The following is a 15,711-nucleotide window of genomic DNA, read 5'->3' on the forward strand; positions in this document are numbered from 1 at the left end:
ATGGAGGAGAGAGTTCATGATCTAAAATTGTTGAACTCAATATTCAGCCCGGAAGGCTGTAAAGTACCTAGTCGGAAGATGAGGTGCTGTTCCTCCAGTTTGCGTTGAGCTTCACTGGAACAATGCAGCAAGCCAAGGACGGACATGTGGGCAAGAGAGCAGGGTGGAGTGTTGAAATGGCAAGTGACAGGGAGGTCTGGGTCATGCTTGCGGACAGACCGAAGGTGTTTGGTCTCTCCGATGTAAAGGAAATTGCGTTGGGAAAAGCGAATGCAGTAGACTAAATTGAGGGAAGTGCAAGTGAAATGCTGCTTCACTTGAAAGGAGTGTTTGGGCCCTTGGACGGTGAGGAGGGGAGAAGTAAAGGGGCAGGGGTTGCACCTTCTGCGGTTGCATGGCGCCTAATGTGATGTAGGCAGCATGTGTCCAAGGAGGGGTGGGGGGAACAGGACAGGCCTAGCATCTCTGTGTGAGTGTTCAGCAACAGTGGGGTGAGGAGGCTCTAGAGCCCTGTTATGTTCCACTCTGGTTGTGGTGGGCCGTGCACGAAGAGGGTCCATGTGCAATTTGCACAAATCAATGCTCTTCTCTCCTTTTCAGGAGAAGAATGTTCATAACGCGGCAGACTGGCAGTGGCCAGGCACAGTTTACCATTCTCAGCCGGTTTGAGCAGGAGGCCCTGGATTTTGAGAGGCGCCATGTGCCCAGGTCCACTGGTGTCGGTGAGGCTGGGGTGCCACGGCCAGGTATAGATGCCCAACAGTGAGGTGAGTATTGTTCTCCCAACAGCCATAGCAGTGCTGAATGTTCAGTGATTGAAGTTTGCAACATGGCTTGACCATTGGTTATGGAAGGATGAGCGCATAATGATCCGGGGGACAGGGATACACATTGACATTGTCTCCACGTTAACTGATCCAATGTCCTTGTTCTTCCTTTCAGCATCAGTGGAGCAGGGCTGGGAGGAGGAGCAGAAGAGGCCCCCCTCTCACACCTGAGGGTCCTGAAGTCTCGCCAGCGTCACACCATCTCTGCCAGGCAGGCACCAGCGCAGATACTAGCACCTCGGTGGGAATTCGAACATTGGCTAGTGTCCCGGGGCACTTCACAGTCACTGGAGGAGCTGGCAGAGACAGAAAGTGCCCATGGCACCAGCAGTCAGAGGACTGCAGGGGACCAGGCACAGGCTCAGTCGGTGGCTGATGATGAGTCTCTGGAATCGTCCACAATGCGGCAAATGCAGGAAATGCGGCTGGGTACACAGGAGCGTCTGGGGGAGATACATGAGGCTATGCTTGGCTTGGCCTCCGTGGTAGAGGAGTCTACACAGACTATCGCTGCTGAAATGAGCCTCATGGCCGTGCGCCATGTTGAGAGTGGCGACTGTCATGGAGAGGCTCCTCCAGGAGACCCATCAGGGCTTCCTGGGGATGCGCTCGGACCAGCAAGCCCTCACATCGGCATTGACTTCAGCTGGTCAGTGCCAGTGTAGGAGATGGTCTGAGCACCAAGTTTCCCAGCTCGGTGCCCATCCATCCACGGTGAGCAGGGAGGTCCGAAGCAACCTTACGTCGGCGCAGCAGCTGCCTGTCGTCTCTGCGGGCACCTCTCAGGGTGCTCCGGATGAGGGCGGTAGCTCCTCCGCCCCTCTCCCAGTGACCGTTGCATCCGGTGAGGCTGTGATGGCTGGGGAGATTCCAGCTGTGGAACTGGCAGCTCACTCCCAGGCGGGGCCAGCACAGGCTCAGGCCAGAGAACGTCTGCCAAGGTCATCGAGGCCAACAGGGCAGCAGAGTCAGCAGGCTGGCTCAGATACCAGTCCCAGCGAGGGGGCAGCACCAAGACATAGCACCCGAAAGTGTAAACATAAGGCACCTTAGGCACAACACGGGTTTATCACTGGTGCTTTTGTGTTGGCCCGAGATGAGGTCTTTATGATTTGCTTTTAATTGGAAGACCCTTGTCATTTTTTTAGCTTAAGTTTGTTTGCTTGTGATATTAAATTCAGACATGTGGTCATAACTGAGGGTGCCTCTTTTCTTTGTATGTTAGGAGTGATTTGTTGGACATTCAGCTTTATTGACAAGGCCCTTAGTTACTGTTCCTAACCAGGCAGATTTGGCACTTAGGTATCGAGTATAGAGCCTACAGCCCAGGTTTGTCCTGGAGGTCCTCCTCTGGTGTACTAACTGAAGGTTCTTTGGATTAAAGCCTCCCGGGTGTCCCTGCCTCCCTGGGGTATACCCGGGTCAGCATCTACCCCCTCAGCATTTCCCTGTGCATGCTCATCCTCGGACTCACTGCTGGACTCATCGTGTGCAGCCGTAGCCACTGCGTCTACATCTTCATCGTCCACTGCTTCCCCCCTTTCCAGCACAAGATTGTGGAGAGCGCAGCAAGCAACCACTATCACCGAGACACGATCTGGGGGGGTACTGGAGTGCACCCTCTGAGCAGTCCAGGCATCGGAAGCGCATCTTGAGAAGACCAATGGTTCTCTCTGCCACAGCCCTTGTGGAGCCGTGGCTCCTATTGTACCGCTGCTCAGCTTCTGTTCTTGGATGGCGGAGAGGAGTCATGAGCCACCTTCTGAGGGGATAGCCCTTGTCACCCAGCAGCCATCCATCCAGCCGGGCTGGAGCACTGAAGAGCCTCGGCACCTGGGAGTGTCTGAGGATGTATGCGTCGTGGGAGCTGGCTGGGTACCTTGCACAGACTTGTAGAATCAGCATCCTGTGATCACACACTATCTGCACGTTCATGGACTGGAATCCCTTCCTGTTGACGAAGGCACCGGGCTCACCTACAGGCGCCTTGATGGCCACATGTGTACAGTCTATAGCACCCTGGACATGGGGGAAGCCAGCAATGGCCGCGAAGCCTCTGGCTCATTGTGTCTGGCTTGCCTGGTCCCAGCGGAAGTGGATGAAGGTCAATGCACATCTGAACAGAGCGTCTGTAGCCTGCTTGACACAAGTGTGGACAGCTGATTGGGAGACACCACAAAGATCACCCACTGAGACCTGGAAGGAGCCAGAGGCATAGAATTTGAGGGCAGCTGTGACCCTCAGAGCCACTGGCATGGGGTGTTCACTCACACCGCTCGCGGAGATCACAGGCCCAATCATGTGACAGATATGGTTGACTGTCTCTCTTGAGAGATGGAGCCTCCTTTGGCACTGCATATCAGACATAGAGGTAGCTGCTTCGCCACCTGTAAACCCCGGCAGCAGGATAGTGGCCTCTTCTGTAGCCTCTTCCACCTTGGACTCCCTGTTGGCCCTGTGCCCCTTGTGCCTGCGCCTGGCCTCCCAAAGGTGGCTCCCCTGGAGGCTGAATGTGCATTCCTGGCCTCCTCCCCCTTCTAGCCCTCCCTTCCTCCTCAGAGGAGGTGCCTCCAGTGGAGAGTTCAACTCCCATTCCCAGGCTATGGGAAGGCTTCCTGAAACCTGCAGGCCCAAAAAAGATTCCTCACTGCAGAGTGCTGACCCGAGGGTTAAGAGTCCAGAAAAAGCAGCTGGTATGCGTTTGGAAGTGTTGCAGATCACACAGGCAAGTTTCAATAACTTTGGAAAATCAATACTTGAGAGAGCACACTCGCGACCCCACTGAGCCCTCTTATCCCACCCGTGGATGAATTTTATACAAATATGTGTTACCCGCCTGCCTGTTGTGCTGACCTGAAGATCGCACGGGTGCCGAAAAATCTGCATCAGTTGGTGAGTCAAGAGCCTTAAGTGGCCCATTAATTAATGGTGGGTGGACAGCGGATATGATCGCGCGCCCGCCCAATGAAATATCGCGATGGTGCGCGGTGACATCGGGACGTTCATCCGACATCACCGCGCGTCATTTTACACATGGACCTGTGGGGCCCACCCCCGCACGCCAAAGGGAAAATCCTGGCCATTATGATTTTTCTGATAATAAGATCTTTCCTCTTCAGCATATATTTTGTAATGTTGATTAGTTACAAAGAAAACTTTCTATTTTTTTTCCCACTTTCACTTCGAAATGGATTAAATATAGTATTAATAATTCAGAGCAGGTAAATAGGGATTTTACTTTTGATGTATTTTATGACAGATCTGTCATCTTTTTACAGAGGCTCAAATATAAATGATTGATGTATAGCTTACAGTTTGACATTTTTGACACTCGATGAGCTATATTTTCCTTTAATGTAATTATTGATTGCACTCACCTTAAGTTTTACCTGTTCTGGATCTTACCCCTGCATTCCCCTTCATTTGGGTGAGATAATGTGCTTTGAACTTCTCTGAAGCTTTTTTAGTCTAAGAGGAAGTTTGTCCCACTCAGGTAAGATTGGTTCTGACAATGTTTCCTTTCCTGCGCCTATGTATTGGGTCATTTGGTCAGTCCCCTCACCTGGTGTCATCTGAGAGGTGCTGCTCCCTGAGTCCAATTGCTCCTCCATTCATAGAAGACTGGCAATGTTATCACCCATGATGATTGGAGAAAGGTTTCTAAGGTAAAGCACAAAAAGTATGAATTGGTCTGGAAGCTTGAAACTCTCTAGCAAGCCAGACAGCAAGATTCGATGTTGCATTGTGCGTCAATTGTCTGTTCCTGCTGTACAGTGTCTGTTGCTTTCTAAGGCACCAATCCTGCCAGTGACAAGAGAGTCTCAAGCTGGACAGACCTCCCGTTGAAGTTAGACTATGTTGTTTGCATCCAGGGTATGCAACAGAAATTTTTAAAAATCTCATTTAAATAGAACTTAAGGGTCCTAGTCTAGTTGCAGGAGTCTAGTATGAAATACACACATGAGAGGGTGATGTGCTCTCCAAATGTATGGGTCCAGTCTGAAAGTGTTGCATTGTTGAATTGGCCTGTTATGGCACAGTGGATGGTAAATGCTGAACCGCTCAAATCCCAGAGGGAAACTTGAAACAACTGCCACAACTGTTTTGCAATTTGTATTTTATTTTGAGATGCGTGCTTTGACTTCAATAATAATAAGTCCACCGAGTCTTAGAGGTTTTTTTACAAAACTAAACTAAACGTTTATTAATAAAATAAATTATTTTAAGCACATACATAGGTCTACAAATTACTGCTATGATAACTCCTAAATCCCCTAATTAATCTAGCTCCCAGTAACACCTCTGTTAAGAAAACAGCAAGACAACATAGATTTCAACAGATATAAAAACAAAAAGCTAAAAGCTACTGCGGATGCTGGAAATCCAAAACAAAAACAGAATTACCTGGAAAATCTCAGCAAGTCTGGCAGCATCGACGGAGAAGAAATCAGTTAACGTTTCGAGTCCTCATGACCCTTCGGCAGAACTGAATATTTCACCTTTCTCCTAACTATACTCAGTTCTGCCAAAGGGTCATGAGGACTCGAAACGTTAACTGATTTCTTCTCCACCGATGCTGCCAGACTTGCTGAGATTTTCCAGGTAATTCTGTTTTTGTTTTAGATTACAACAGACCCAGGCAAAGCACAGAATGCCCTGGACAGTGATATTTAAAATTAATTCTCTTATCTTCGGTTCCTGTAGACAGCAGCTTAGTACATAGAGGCGGGAAGCTTTTCACACTTGTTAGATGTTAGAATTCCTTTTTCCTACACATAACCTCATCTCCTTTATACAGGTTTCTCCCTTTTTCATGTTAATCCCATTGTTCCAACATGTCTTTGCAACTTTACTTTTTCCATAATATAAATCTTCCACAGCACACATATTATCAGTAACCTTTGGGGAAAATAAACACACTGTTTGGCTTAGCCTCTGTTGGCTAGGTTTAACACTTTACCATCTCTTTGAAATTCACTACTCAAGTTTATCTAAAAATGCAAATGTGCTTCACACCTCACATTCCAAACCTTCAGCCATGTTTATGTATTTAGCATTTTCAAACCTAGCTTCCTTTCTGATAGATCAAAGCACTCAAACCAACTGTCTGTAACTCAGCTAAAACCCACGTAAACACACCTACACACAGAGAAACGAATCCAAACCCCACTATTAACCTACCTTTACAATAAATTACAATAATATTATGAAAATTATTATATTTTCATGACAGGCCCTTATACTCTGCTTTAAGGAAGTAATTACACAAGGCCAACAAAATCTGCATCTGAGACTTCTGGAGCAGAGCCCATGTCTCACCTCGCCCTCTGGGTGAGCTGGCACTGTATAGTCCACTCATTGCATCCAGACATGTACAGTGTGTGCCCGACTTGCTATGCACCTGTATTTGTGCGCAAGTGAATTTCTAGGCCATTAAGCCAAACATTTATTTTGGTGTTTGAAAAATTGAACACAGTTGAGAGATGAATGCTTACTATATACCCTGACTCTCAAACAGATTTCAGAAGGTCTCTCGTGGCCTTTAGGAAAGAGCTGGGTAAATGTTTCATTCGGCATTAGGCTAGGTGGGTATTTTGAGTAGAGATAGAGTTGAATGAATGCTGCATGGAAAATACTCATTCCTGATCTGCTGGGAGCATGGGGGTGAAAAGACACACAACCAAACATTGAATTTTTGAAGATTATACGAAGGGATTTGACAGAAATTGGTTCAGTATAGTGAAGCGACACAACTTTAGTTCCCTGCTGATGTGCTTTTGTTCAGGTTCCGCAGACAGAGGCAGTTTCCATTGATGAGCCTATATTACCTATGATCAAAATCTTGACTTAATACACATTGGCCTGGGGTTCCCACCAGGCTGCACTGAGGGTAAAGTAGCATAATTACTGTACTCGTAATCCTGAGGCCTGGGCTAATGATCCCGAGGTGTGAATTCAAATCCTACCATAGCATGGGGAAGTCATATTTAATTAAATCAATCTGGAACTCGAAAAAAGAGTTAATATCAGTGATGTTGACCATTAAAACTACCAGATTATTGTAAAACCCCATCTGGTTCACTAATACCCTTTGGGGGAGGAGATCTGCCATTCTTACCCCGTCAGGTCTATACGTGACTCCAGACCTGCTGAAATGGTGTTGACCCCTAATCGTCCTCATGAAATAACTTACAACCGCCCAAGCTATTTAAGAAGGCTGCTCACCATCATCTTCTCAAGGCCAGATAAGGATGAGCAGGAAATGCTGGCCTTACTGCAAGTAAGGAATGAATAATAAAGCTAATAACATTCCGGGCCTGTTTTCAGTTGTCATAAATTGCACATGAAGATTGTCTTTATTGATTAGATCATCAGCTTCATTAGAGTTCAAGGCTGATAGATTTTAAGTGTGAAGATATTTAGTGCAATTGGAAATAGTAATTTATGCAAACTGATTGGATGCACCGATAAAATGATGAGATGTGTTTTCAAGCGATGGCCCACGGGTCTGAGGGTGCGACTTAAATCTCTCGATTTTAAGAAAAAGCAGTGGCTGCTGTAAAGCAGATACACCTTGGTTAAGGCTGCAATTGCTGCTTCCATTTTTAGCTCACATAAACATCACTCGATCATTCTTTTGAGAAGCTTAATAAAGTACAACCAATACATTCAAGCAGACGGTAAGGTGACTATTCCATCCTTTTGAGAAAAGAAGGCTTTTGGGAAAAATACAACATATTAAAAATCTCACATTGGCATGCACTTCCTGACAACGCTTCCGCTTAATATTTCCTATATCCACACTTATCACGTACAATACACATCATGCTTTAATATATACAGCCACCAGCAGAGGCACCAAAGCACCACTGATTTGGGGTAGAAATTTGTCTTGGTATTGCATTGGCTTCATGTTGTACATGCCGCCCTGATATTCAGTTTCATCACACTCGATAAATATGGGATGGGGTGTATACTGGGTGGCTGATGCGGTACTATGCATTTTGTGCTGCTGCACAAGACGCGTTTCTACTCCACATGTTCAGTCTGTATAATAAGGAAAATGCGCCAACCATCTCTGGCTCCCAAGCTATTAGATATTATGATACTTAGCTTCAACTAATATAAAATGGAAGTATTATGCCAAGAGATAAGGACAGGATGTTTGACATTAATATGGTGACTGAACTACATCTGTATTTTCTAGTCCACAATTGGAGTTAACAATGGAGCATTGAAAATTGTTGAATGATGCAATTGTGTGTATGTGTGATAAAGCTGCCTGTATTATTGCTTGGCAAATGGGACCTCGTAGGGACCAATTGTGCGGCAATTCACCAAATAATTTGTATCAAGTTTACATTCCATTCTGTCATTTTATTTTTAATCCCGTTATTCTGATTCAATTTATGCTCCTATCACAACTTTGAACTTTACAGAATTTATTTCATTGGAGTTCAGGTTTCGTTCTACCGCCTTCTATTCTGTTGTTAACCTGACTGGAATGCAAATTGACGCACTGATAATTTTGCAGCAGAAACTTGCCTTTGCTGCAGGCTGTGCTTATAAATTTTACATTTTACAGAGCAAGTTTTTAAGGTACTCCTTATTTGTGCAGTCAAGGTACAAGTTACTGAGCAGTGCAATGATTTATTCTCGTATATCCCAAACTATTGGTAATCAATAGAGAAGCTGAAGTGAGAAATTACAACGATCCATGTGACAATCTATGGGAGTGTGGTTTGCTCACTGAACTTTTTGAGAGAGCTTTGTCTCTCCAACTGAATGTGGATTAGGTTTTCCAACCAATGTCCCTTCCAACTGATTTGTATTAGTAGTTACAATTTCCCAATGCCCTTTTTTACCAGGTACCTCTGCATAGTAAAAACCTCAAATTGTCACAAATAAATAACAAAATGGCTTACAATGTATCAATGTTCTGGCCAATATTTACCCCTCAATGAACATCACAAAAATAGATTGGCCCAAATCTTCTAGTCTTGGATTGTCGGAGACCGGACGTACGCTCAAGATGCGAGTTGGGAGCCTGTGAAAGTCCTGATGTGCTGACATCTGTGGGAGTTGCCCGGGAAGTTTCAACTTCCAATGAGCAATTGCTCTGCTCCCTGGGACCCTCCGTTGGAGTTTCCAGCTCCAAACTCCAGTCGGAGATTTTGTACAGCTCTGATGTACTTGCCTGAATAGTTACCCAGGAAACGTTAGACAAAGAAATCCTAGTCTAACACCTGAGTAACTGCACAACTGACCCCCCCAATCACTGACACTGATCTCCCGATTTCCCCACCGATCCCCCGACCAACTACCCCCTGAACCCCTCATTTTAGAGAGCGAGTTTTTAAGGTTCTCCTTATTTGTGCAGTCAAGGTACAAAGTACTGAGCACGAAATGATTTATTCTCGTATATCCCAAACTATTGGTAATCAATAGAGAACCTGAAATGAGAAATTACAACAATCCATGTGGCAATCAATGGGAGTGTGGCTTGTTGGCCACTAGATTACCCCCCTGACCTCCCTGACTGCCCCTCCTGACCTCCCGACTACCTCCCCAATCCAACCACCCCTCTCGACCACGCTAGACCGAACACTCCTTTTAACCTGACCTGACTGCCCACCTCACTCAGCTGCCCACTCACCTTCCATCCTACTCACCTACCACTTCACCCACCCTACCCACTGTAGTATAAGGGTGTTTGGAATAGCAAGGGTTAATGCAGGGCTGGAGAAACAGTACCCCGCACAGTATGATGTAGAAAGTCAGATGACAGTGAACTGGGCACAGTAGAGAGTAGCAGAAGCCAACACGGAGATAGTACCTGGTTAGGGCTATGCCTTGGAGATGAGTCATGAATAAACACTTAATGTTCAACCCACATAAGTCTTCAGACCTCTTCGTGAGGCACAGAGCAAACCCTTACATCACCCACCTAACCACTTACCTCACCCACCCTATGCACTTACCCTACCCACTTACCCACTTACCTCACCCACCTACCCACCCTACCACGCTACCCATTTATCTAATCACCCATTCACCAACATTCACAATGGAACTTTAAACTTACCATATGGCATCTGGTGCTGTAAAAAAGGGCATGTCCTGTCTTCCCCTGACTCTATTGCAAACCCCGGAGTTCCCCGAGGGACACTGCGCTCTGCATTTCTGGGAAAGCCATGCTCAGAAGACCTGGCACGAAATGTGGTGCAGCATTGAGGAGGGTGAAGTTTGAGTGGAGTGGCAATCCGACGGTGCTCGCTGCTCACCGGGCCATTAATTAATTGGTCATTATGACATTGCTGTTTTTTGGGAGCTTGCTGTGTACAAATTGCATTTCCTACATTAAACAAGTGGCCACATTTCAAAAATACTTTATTAGCTGAAAAGCACTCTTGGATTGTGGTGGGGAGGGGGCTGGTGGGCTTGGTCCTGAGGCTGGGAGGGGTGCTATATAAATGCTTATAATAGCTTCCTCACTTGTGTAAGAAGTGACCCTGACATAACAATAACCACTTTACATGGAAGAGACAATCTAAAAAAAAATGCTTCTAGACAGAATCACAAAACTCTGTTGCTCTCGATAAAAAAAAAGGTCTTTAATTTCTCCACTCATCTCATACACGGTATTAAAAAAATAGTGTATGTAACTGATAACACAGTACTGCATCCGCTTGTTAGTGCAGGTAAGTGGAACACATAACTTATTTTATCATGTGAGAAAAAAGCTTAGCTAAGCCCACTTTCTCAATGGCTATTGGAAAAATGTTTTTGAAAGTTCTGCACTTTGTCATTTTACCAGCTGTAACCATAGCAACTTTCACCTAATGACTGTTGCTGTGGCATCAATACCATTTCAAAAAAAATGTGTACACTGTACTAAATAAAGATAATGCAGCCTCCCATTTCTCACAGCACCCATAAATACATGATCTGTCGCCATAACAACCAAATATGTATGTTCACGCAACTATTTAGTGTAACATACTGTAAGATATGTCAACAACATGAAACATAAAATGTCATTTGGTCATACAGAACTTGAATATTGCTGAAAAGAGAGACATGTTTCTGAGTTTTTCATCTGACAACTCATCAGGACAAACACAAGAATGCCAAATTTCAAACACTCACACCAATTTATAGTAGAAGAGAAAGGGGTACTTGCCAACCAATTAGCACACTTTTCTTCTGTAGAATAAATTTGTCTGATTGTTTGAAATTTGGCATTCCTGTGTTTGTCCCGTTGAGCGCAAGCCAAAAAGCTTTGGCAACATGCCTCTCCTTACAGCAAGAACATAAATTGTCACACAGAAGTGATATGTTTCCATGAACATAACATATGTGACTAACAACATAAGTAAATTAAAGGTGTTTTGTGGAGATAATGATGGCAAAATTGTTAACATTCACCCACAGCAACTTTGGGAGTCTGCACATGCACAGAATAATTCAGAGGTTGCTGTCAATGATTCCGTTTCTCCAAGGGATACATTGCTGAGACAAATTTCTCCATCAATTAGGAATTTCACATATTCTTAAATAAATATTTTTTTTAAAGTTTGTTTATCTTTATTTTAGGCTTCTATCTTAACCCAATCATAAATATTTATCTTAAAATTTAAATTGAAAGTGAAGGATATTAAGCGCTTTTAACTTTCTGCTTTGATGTAATTGAGAGCTTATCTGTTTGCTGACATCACCGCTGCTGCACACCAAGACATGCTCTTAGCTTGGCACCAGGTTTTTACTGCTGTTGGGAAGGGAAAATAATGCCACAGAGATTGCTAGATCTTGATGGGCAGCTTTCTTTGAGGTCAGCTGCAAGTGCCAATGCTTCGCCAATGACTGCAAAATCCAAGTCAAAATATTTACTGTCCTTTACAAACACCATGACAAACATAGTGCCTAAGTGTACTCATCTCTCTCACAACTTAATTTGTTCCTACAGCCCCACTTCCCAAATCCAGCTGTCACAAATGTGGCATTCAGATTCACAACAACAATTTGCATTTATATAGTGCCTTTAACATGGACAGGTGAGCAAAGGTTGGGCAAAGAGAAAGTGGATAACTAATTAACATTCAATTCTGTACACGTGCATCTCAATGAACCTATCTTCAATGAAACCTGATTGACTTAAATCAAGTTTAATTCACGAGAATGCTCTAGTCTCAAACGTGAATGAATCTCTGAAAGGGGATAATTGGGGAAAGTGGCATCAAGGTAGGTGATCAGCTATGATCTGTTTGAGTGGCAGAGAAGGCTCGATGGGCTGAATGGCCTACTACTGCCCCTATGTTCCCAAGTATAAAATAAAGTCCTGTCATCATCAAGAATAAACAATTATAAAACGCAACTGAACTTGAAAACGAATTTCCATTTTGATACAGAGATCCCTTCTTGCTCCACAGTGCTTCTTTAACTCACAGGATAGAACATCTGACAATTACAAGAAAAAAACAGGATAGCAAACATTGACTAATGAACAAATGAATAAATTTGTAGCAGATGCTGAAAAAATATATATACAAAGCAGAAAAGTATGGTTGCTTTTATTGAATCTTTTTACAAAATATCTTAAAAAGATCAAGAGAAAATCAGGCAATGCCACCACCAGAAATCAGCATGCTTCTCAGTGGTTAGCTTAGTCTACATGAACAATATCAAGTGAAACCTATAAGCCAGAAACATTGTGAAGGTTTTCAGAAAGGCACCTAAACTATGTTGGTTACCAACAGTCAAGAGGTTACAAATGAAAAGCCACCATTGAGAGCTAACATCCGAAACCGTGAACCATTTATCAAAAAAAGAAGCTGCAGACGGATTTACACGTGCTGTACAAGAGAACAAATTATACAACGTACATTTTGAAAATGCATCTCACAGGCCATAATAAATACTTTATGTAAATATTATTCAAATACTGTATGCTGTCAACTACTCCAGTGTGTGTGACACAGCCAAAAGCTAAATCTCAAAAACGAAGACATTGTAATGAACAAGATAAAAATAGAGGGACATGTAAAAGAAAGGTATAAATTAGAACCAGTACCAGCCTGTCATATTAGAATATGTGAAGTGGAGAATGAGTTCAATAACAGCTACTGCTGGGAGGATTGCTTCCGTGGCTTTGGCTGCACCTGTCCTAAATACTCTGAACCCACCCCTCAATGTGAGGTTAGCTCATTACACTTCCAGCAGGAGGCGCTGATGGTGCAGAGAGGTCACGGGACAGGAATCTGAATGGGGGGAAGCATGTAAACAACTGGCTCTACCTCTGACTTTTCAATTTTTCTATTCAAAGGGTTATTTTTTTGAAAAGCAATTTCTGCCATGGTCAAGGGCCAAAATAAGGCAAGGTTTACATTCAATCATTCCAAGCAAAGTAAACAATATGAAAAAATGGTAGAAAGAACAGAGATGACTAATGTGCTGATGGCAGTGATCTCTGCGAGAGCAGCAGAGTTGATCGCTTCTGGTCTCAGGTGTCTCTATACCACAGCTGTGTAAGGCTTCTGAGTAACTATGGTAATTAGGGTCAAGAATGACTTTGCAAGCTCTTTTCTGAACACTCTCAATGGCTTTGCATTACTGCTTTGTGATTCCACTCAACCACACAGATGCCCCATTTTCCAATAGAGGGTGCTTTGTTATGATATGGCAGGTGGTAATTGCCAGGCTGACCAAATCCCAAAGGAAAACTTGGTCAAGTTATCACAACAATTTGCAATTTGTATTTTTATTACAAGAAGGTACGCGCACTAAAGTCAATTAAAACATTTATTAACAAAATAAAAGAAAACTTAAACACACAAGATTACAGTTACAGAATTAAATTTAGTCTTAAAATATTTACCAAAAGATTTCTACTTAGATAGCCTCACAAATAAACACCTTTTTTCCAGGCATTCTTAATCTATAAAAAATCCAGTAATGTTACCACAAGGCACCCGCTGTTGCTATGGGGGTGGTAATTCACAGGGGCTTCTCTCTCTCTCTCTCACCTGACAATGGAAATCCAAAGCTTGAAACAAAACCTTGCTTTCTGGAACAAACTAACAGTTCTCTGGGGTGGCTAAAGGCTGCTTACTACACCCCTCTGTCCTCACACAACACACTCTTCAAGATCTCACATGGCCACACAGCTCATAAAGCTTTCAAATTTTCTTTAAACATGTTTTTTCTCTTTTATCTTTAAACTCATTGTTCTTAACTTTCTTTGTAAGTTACCTTTTTGAAAAAAATAAAAATCTTTCATGTTGCCTTTGTGGCCACTACTTTCAGGAAAAATAAACTTAATAACTTTGTTTTATTCATTTATGATCTTTGCAATTGTAAAACTTTCTTTTATTTCCCTTTGAAATTCAACAGCTAAAAATTCAACTCCTCATTTATCTCCTATTGCAAATTCCTATTCATGCTGTATCTACTGGTATCCCATCTTAACTTGTTCATCTCTACCTCAAGATGCCTGCTTTTACACCTAACCCTTTGATGATTTAAACCTTGCAGCCTGACTGTCTTCAATTTAATTAAATTAGTCACACACACCCACACACACACACACACAAGCCCCACACGCCAGTATCCCACAGTAATATTGGAAAAAATGATATTATCTTTACAGCTTGAAAGATGTAAAAATGGTTATGAGGTCATCGCTTGAGGGGGAATGGTATTTCAGCTTCTGAAGCATGTAAGTTCACTTAACAATTCAATGGACATGTATTTCCAATATTAGATCTGCCTGGATAAATACACCCTACAGCTTGACAGCGTTACGATGTTTTATAGTGATGTCATTCAGTGACAAATTGGGAGGGCCTAACTTGTGTCGAGTGAAGCAGCTGTCAGCAGTCGTGCATGTTTTTAGAGTTAAGGTGCCCTCTGTTCTCTACAGACCAATTGTGAAGTTTCTCAAGAACAACTGGCATATGGGATTCCGTGTGGATGATACACTTTTTGATAACTGTCAGGTCTTCGACATATTTGAAGCAATGATCGTCAGTGACAACTTCTCTGACTGGCATCATTGACCATGGTAAGGGACACAACAGGCTCCACCTTAGTTCCCTGGGAAACTGTGGGATGCAGGTGCATCCGCTCGAATATTTTATCAGCGAACGTGTCAAATTGTTTGTGATTTGAAATGAAATCACTTATCCAAGAAACAAGGGATGAATGGGCTCTCAGTTGTGGGAGTTTTGAGATGGCGATTGTGTCAACGATGTAATCAAATGCTTTGGGGAAGTCCATAAGCATCAGTGAAGATATTGATGCCGACATGTTTGTGGATATGTGCAGGATGTTGATCAGGCAACGTGAAGTTGACACAAGTTTGATATTTCCAAGCTGTTTAAGGTCAAGCCAGTGCTGCATTGCCTCCATCGCTCGATGTGCTCTAAAGTGTCTGCGACTTTGGAGAAATGGTCAGTTAGAGTGAATGGCCATAGGCTGACAATGCTGGCGGATGGAGATTTTGGAGTAGGAACAATACATGCCCTTTTCCACTGACCTGGAGTACATACTGTCGCACACGTGACACATTGATTATCTCTGTCAAAGATTCAGCAAGTCCGTAAGAGAACTGCGGATGAGTCTGACTGTGAAAGTATCAGGAAAGCTCGCTCTATGGGACTTGATGCTCCAAATTTCTCGACAAACATCCCATCCCTGAAGCTGACCAATCTCAAGGGATGGTAGATTTTCTTGGAGTAAGGAGGGGTTCAGCGGTTGTAAATCATCTGCAATGGAGACAAAGTGGGAACATGGTGCATCAGCGATGATTTTGTGAGCAACTTGGTCAATGTTTAAATGGGTCTTTTGGGTGTGGGAGGTAAGAGGGATCTACCCAATGCCCTAGGAA

This window comes from Cetorhinus maximus, chromosome 9 (assembly GCF_964194155.1).
Source record: "Cetorhinus maximus chromosome 9, sCetMax3.hap1.1, whole genome shotgun sequence".
NCBI lineage: Eukaryota > Metazoa > Chordata > Chondrichthyes > Lamniformes > Cetorhinidae > Cetorhinus > Cetorhinus maximus.